This window comes from Sinocyclocheilus grahami, unplaced genomic scaffold, assembly GCF_001515645.1.
Source record: "Sinocyclocheilus grahami isolate Dianchi unplaced genomic scaffold, SAMN03320097.WGS_v1.1 scaffold984.1, whole genome shotgun sequence".
NCBI lineage: Eukaryota > Metazoa > Chordata > Actinopteri > Cypriniformes > Cyprinidae > Sinocyclocheilus > Sinocyclocheilus grahami.
The window spans coordinates 476,418-483,372 of record NW_015506163.1 but is presented as its reverse complement, the minus strand read 5'-3'; the positions used below and the strand labels follow the sequence as shown (position 1 = coordinate 483,372).

Sequence of the window (6,955 nt, the reverse complement as noted above, 5' to 3'; positions counted from 1 at the left end):
GGCAAATCAACAGAATCTGCTCTGTTTTCAAGAGAAACCAACAAGAACCAAGACAGATGTGTTTCAAAACCTATAAAGACGGCATCTGAAGGCATCATACGCACACTTCTGAGGATTGTGTAAAGATACTAGGCTGCAGTCTTAACCCTGTAAAGTCTGATATGTGAAATACTAATTAGAAAAGTCTCGTTTTTTTTAAAAATTGAACAGTTTATTGAACCTTTAGACAAAACATTAAAGAAAAAGTGTTTTTTGTTGGGTATCATATTTGACGCATCAAGCTTTTATGGCTCATATAGTCTGATGTAGTGAGAATAGAGGGGGGGGGGGTTCTATTTTTCTAAAACATTATGCATAAACAGTGTTGGGGGTGACGCATTACAAGTAACGCGAGTTATAAAAATCAGTAAAGATTTGACCACAAAAAGACATGTGAAGCACAAGATGAAGTGGTTTGTGCAATAATATTTGCGAGTACTGCTCACTGTGTTTGTGTAATAGGTAGTTGCTGTATATCTATTTGTGTGATAGAAGTAATAGTTTTGTTGATGTTTGTCTGTTTTGTGTTGATCTTTTTGTAATTTTTGTGTTTTCAGGGTGGATATGCAGCATACAGATATACTCAGCCTGCAACAGCTACAGCGTACAGCGACAGGTACAAGTTCATACACACATGCAGTGTTGCATAACATGATAATAACAAAACATATATTTTTGCTTGCATTCATGCATGCATTTCAAGTTTTTGAGATAAACGATTTAATTTTTTTGTTTGTTTTTTCTATTTAGCTTCAGTTTGTATTTCCATTTTAATTTTAGTCATTTTAGTATGTAACCATTTGTTGTGTCATTACAAAAATGTATTGATTTTTAATGGATTTTTGTATACAATTAACAGTATTAAATTAAACCGTTAAATGTAATATTTTTTTTTAATTATTAAATGTATCTTTTTGCTTTTTTTTAATTTCCCTGCTCCATTCTCCATAGCACTGGTACATGTTTTGCTATTTAAATGGGCCACTGTGGGGCGATATCGCATTTTTCAAGGCCATAAACGACTGTATATTGCGAGGTTTTTCACACATACACACGATATTCATATCATCTCATAGACCTCCTAATTCCAAACAACTTCGCCTCTAAAACCATTGCTGTCAATCAAATCGTTTGTTACATAATTGATATGTAAAAAAAAATCAAAATACTTTTGCGAACTAGTCCTAGGTTTTTCGCTCAATCTCGAAAAAAGCACTGCAGTACAATTCTCTGGACTCTGTAGGTCAGTTTTTTCAATGATATATATAAAAAAAGAAATGTTGAACTTTACCATTTGGGTATCTATAACAGGGTCTTTTAGAAAAGGGGTGTGTCCAAATATACCCAAAAGCCTATAAAACCTAAATGAAAACTCAAAACTTCACGAAACTAGGTGAGCACATGCGGCAGGTGATTCTGCACAAGCACGCAAAGTGTCATGCAGATCGGACCACAGGTGGCAATATAATAGTTAAAAAGACTTCAAAAAAACTACCTCAAATTGTAGAAAATGTGCATATATTCACGTATACACTAGATCTTCACATCGTACGATCGATCTCCTCATTCTGAACAACTTTGCCTATAGGACCGCTGCTGTCAATCAAATTGTGCTTAAAATATTTGACATTATTTAAAAAAAAAACTTTTGCAACCATAGGTGGCGCTTTAACAGTCATAAACATTAAAAATCATCATATTTATATGGTAAATTACCTGAATTTGCCCCCAAAAAAACAAATTAAATCATTGATTTAGGTGGTTACAGGCTTACTAAATGATACGTAATGTCTTTTCATATGCGCTTGAACCCCGATAATCGCACTTGCAGCTATAGTTTTACTATTTAAATTGACCTGAAAACAGTATTTTAGTATAGTTGTAGTATGTATTAATATGTTGAGTATTTATTAGTTTAATATAATTTTTATATTATATTTTTATATTTTGAGTTTTCATTTTAATTTAAGTTTGTTTTCAAATAGAAAACAGTTATTTTAAAGGGGTCATATGATGCTTTTTTAAAGATCATTATTTTGTGTATTTGGTGTAACAGAATATGTTGACATGCTTTAATGTTCAAAAAACACATTATTTTTCAAATACTGTACATTATTGTAGGTTTTCTATGCCCCGCCTCTCTCAAACGCTTCGTTTTCAACAAAGCCCCCTCCTTTGACAAGCACAGTCTGCTCTGATTGGCCAGCTGACCCAGTGCATTGTGATTGGCCGAACACCGCAAGCACTCGTCGGAAATGTAACGCCCCTTACCATAATCGCCAGCTTCATCTTTCAAAATAAATGTAAAGACAGAGCCCGAAAGGGGAACAAAACGGTCATCCATAAAATGCATTGCTGTTCTGTTGTAAGTCATCTTAAAGATTCCTAAATGCATCTACTTCCGGGAGGCCAAATAAAGTGCTTTTGCTTTTGCACTGAAACAGCGTCTCCCTGACATGGCTGCTTCAACACTAACTGTGGTTACTGAAACCACGCCTTCTTTCTTTGCGTGAACATTTGGGCGGCGTTATGCAAATATTTCCACATAGTGAGGTAGATATGTGGCGGCGTGTTAGGACGAGCCGTTTTAGGGGGGCGTGGCAGAGTCTTAACTTTTATAAAGAATATCTCTTTGGATTTGAGACTTTAGTCTCTGCAACTTCAGGGATCTTATCTCTGCACAATCAGCTTGTAACACTCCAAAGAGAAAGGAAAACTTGAAATCGCATCATATGACCCCTTTAATACATTTCTTATGTGCGTTTGTCATTTCTATTGATTTGTTGCTTTTTTAAATATTTCTTCTTAGCTTTAATTCACATTTATTTCAGTTTTAGTTTTAGTAATTTTAGTGCTTAAACTAATTTCTCTACAACAACAACTTTCCAATTTTCACTTAAATTTCCCATCTAATTTATTTCAGCTTTATTTCACATGAGGAGAAAATAAAATACAGCCAGAGTCTGTATAGCGAGTCTGAGTGTGGCTGCAATATGCTGATGAGGAACCAAGTCACCATTTTAATATGCAGTTTTGCTTCGCAAGCAAATTTGTTGTTTTAATGGATGTTTTGATATTTTCACTTGGAATCAAGACAATAATACTGATTATACATATTAATGAAATGTTTTGCGCTCTGCTGAAGTCAGTGCTGTGCTTTCAAAGCAGGTTTCTTGCCAATCCAGACTGAGTCAGCACACTGAATGTCCAGTTTCACACACACACATAGACATTAAAGCGTATATATCTCTAACGGTAAAGCTGGCCTTTTCTCTCTCGCCCTCCATTCGTCTGCTGGAATTGTTGCCGTAGCCGAGGGCTTGTGTTTTCTTATCTGCTGTCTGCAGACCTCCATTTGCAAGCTGTATATGGAGAAGAAGCAGAAGAGAGTAGAATATGTGCAATATATAAATGAAAGGAAATGACACGTGTTGTCCGTCCTGTGGAGGATTAGTTCCAAACCAGCAACACGAAGCCCACAGCACCTTTTTTGCCTCCTTCACCTTTTTTCCCTCGCTCATTATCTCTTTTCAGTCATTCTTTTGCTCTCATGCTTAATTTGTTTTCTTCAGTCGTCTTCTCTTTTCTTGTTGTTTACCTGAAGAAAGTTCCCTTATGCAGACAAAAAAAATGCTAAAAGCATAAAAAAGATTTGACTCCCATGTGAACCCATGTGAACTTACTGAAAAAGACAAAACTCCAAAAACCTACCTATACATACAATTCACTGCAGTTTCCAGCTGAAATTAACACTAGTTCTCACAAATTTTGATTATTGATTGATAAATGCTTGTTTTCATTCGCAATACTATGCTGTGACCTCAAAAGACTTTTATCATAGCGCCTGGTTTGTAAACTAACACATTTTGAGCTTAGCATCACATAATCAGCTTCATATGAATGGCTTTTCTGACGTAGTAAACTTGCTTGGTAGCGCACCCGGTACAGTATTGCACTTGTGATGCGAATCATGATAAAGGCATGTGAAAGTGAGCTAAAATGTCATGGTTGCTTCAGCAAATACATGTTTAATTTCATGTTTACTTTTGTTAACTCTATCGGTTAGGTTTATGGTAGGGTTTATTGTAGGTGATACTCTATTTTCAACGCAATAGAGCATTAGCATTTTAGCAGCACTCATTGAACATTTCATTTACAAACTTCCACGATATTGGACTAACATAACTAACATATTATCATATGCAACATAATACAATTTTGCAGAAATGTCACCACAGGCACGTTTCCCTATTTTGTTGCATGCAGTGCTTTTGATTATAGTATTTTTTTGCTTTTATTTTCAATTTTTATTTTCTTATGTGAGTGTCTTTTTTCCCCTTTTTTTCACATTTTAATTTAACTTGGGTTAGGGCTAAATATAAAATAGGGTTATCAGAAAGGCATTTATTTTTAATTGATTATTTTTGTAATTAAAAATATTAAATTAAAGCATTACATTGAATCTTTTTAAAATTGTTTTATTATGTTTTTAGTTTCATTTTTAATGGCACTGCTTGTTGTCCATAGGTTTATTTTAGTATTATTTATATACTATAATAATATATTTTGAGTATATATTAGTAGCTTCTTTTTATTTTCATTTTTAATTTCAGTTTACCTCATTTTCTTATGTGATTTTGTCATTTTTATTTGCTTTAATTTGTATTTATTTCAGTTTTTGTTTTAATAATTGCACACCAGTTGCAGTTATGGGAGAGTCTATGCAACTACTGACCCATATCACCACAGCATCGGCCCGGCAGCTACTTACAGCGTGGGGACCATGGTAAGATAAACCACTGTTATAAACCCAGAAGAGTCAAAAACAACATGCAAATGTATTGTGCACTTTGTTAGAATTGCATTAAGAATTTTTTGTCCACCACTTATGTGCCAGGTGTGTTTCTGTGAGTCGTTTTTCCATGACACGCTCCCTGACGAGAGGAAGTCAGTCGGTTAATGTCTGTTTTTAGCTAGCGTTTGCAGCTAACATCAAAGATGAAGGCACTAATGGGCCGTCAGAGTGAGGAGAGCTCGTCTCTTCTCCACTGCGTCGTTTGCTCTCTATTTCCCCTCAATTAACGAGCATGTAACGCATGCAGCAGTGTGCCGTGGGACAGACTTGACTAAAGGAGACGACAGAGGATGGTTTGTTTCCAACCACCTCTCTCTATCAGAAAGAAGAAGAAAAAAGACCCTTGTTTGGCACTCCAGAATGCATGCAATTTCTCAACGACAAGGACATCAACAAAACACATTAAAATGAAATAAGAAAGACAAAAGAAGCAGTAGTAAACAGTTCCCCGGTGCAGCTGCTAGCTAAAAGCTTTCATTAATTAAGACGCTTTGTTTGAGACTCCCTTCTTTTACTCAATTAAGACTGTGCTTGTACGCTTTTCATTACTTCCTGCTTCCATGCAAATTTCCTTCCTTGTTTTTTCATCAACAGTGAGAAAAATGACCCCGTCACGGAGCCGAGGAGCCCCATCAGTGGCTCCGTTCCAAAACATAGTGAGCCGCCTGTCTACTGCTTACAAAGAGACTGTGTTCTTGCATTGAAGACTGCTATAGAGCACAATTTTTCACAGTTGAACTACTTTTGTCTTGATACAGCACCTTTAAAAAAAAAAGTGTTAATAATCTATTTTTGAATTAGTATGACCTTATTTGTTTTTGTTTGAAAATATTCTTAAACAATTGTGGATGGATATTTTTGTTGCAATGCATTCTGGGATTGCACACAAAGGATGCATTGCAAAAACCCAATTTTCTTCCTTAGTGTTTTTTTATAGATAATTATAATAATAAAAAGGTTATAATATAAATAAAAGGTTAATATAAAAATAAAATGATGCTTAATGAGAAATCGATCTAAATGAAATTAAATAATGCTTAAAATGAGAACAGTTATCTGCCTTTCAATTTGAATTATTTAAATTTTCTTACCCCAATGGCAGAATTTGTTATCACTTAAGTTTGACCAGTTTCTCAGAAAATTACTTGTCATTATGCATTTCAAGTATATGCATCTTGATCAGTTTTATTGTAAACTAAAACTTTTAAAAATCGGTTTTGATCATTAAAATAAAGCTGAAATTAAATTAAAATATCAGATGAAAATTGGCTAAAATTAAAATAGTAAAAAAAGAGTTTTACGAAAATAATATTAAAATCCGCTGATCTTGATTTAAGAATGTTTAGATATTCTTCTAGAAAATAAGACAAAAATAAATTAAATAAAAATAATAAGAATAAGAATAATTTTTTGCAGTGTACATCTAATGTCTTAATCTAATGTGTTAATATCTTAAAAGGGTTTGAGTTCCTTTTGAAGTGCCTCTATATTGTCTTAGAATGCTGTCTAGTTAGGGAGCTCACTAGGTTTTGGAACAGACCCCAACTTGTCCGTTTAGATATACAGTATTTGTGTGCGTGTGTGTGTGTACGGTGGCCGAGAAGTGCAGAACAAATCACAATTCCGAAAACAAAAGAACAAATTACAAATACAAATGCAAGTCTAAAAAGCAAAATAACAATTCAGAAAACACAACGACAATTCAGAAAACATTATAACAAGTCAGAAAACACAATGACAAATTCGAAAACTAAATAAGTCAGAAAACACAACGACAAATCAGACAAACCGGAAGAGGTAGGTATAGTTTGAGACAGCGCCATTGGTTTGGGATTACTCACCGCTGACTGGACGAGACATCTGTCAATCAACGTATACAGGAAAAACCAGCTGAAGAACAGCAGAGTCGTAGTAGAAAGTTCGGAGATGGTATTAAAGTAGCTCAGTTTAAATGTATTGTATGAATTGCCCTCACTGTGGAATAAAAAATACGGGGTGTATATTTACATTTAGTAAAAAGTGGCAGTAAAACATCAGCTCCAGTGGTGCAGATGGATAAGC

At 34.5% G+C, this 6,955-nt stretch overlaps 1 long non-coding RNA gene across 2 annotated transcripts in view; it reads left to right on the top strand.

Annotated features, from left to right (window-relative positions):
* Window positions 1-595: 595 nt before the first annotated feature.
* The window catches only part of LOC107565163 (uncharacterized), a 15,550-nt gene continuing 9,190 nt past the window's right edge, over window positions 596-6,955 (top strand). For both annotated transcript variants that reach the window (XR_001606332.1, XR_001606333.1), the window contains exons 1-2: window positions 596-655; window positions 4,747-4,825. This is a non-coding gene — a long non-coding RNA (uncharacterized lncRNA). The remainder of the gene's footprint in view (window positions 656-4,746; window positions 4,826-6,955) is intronic.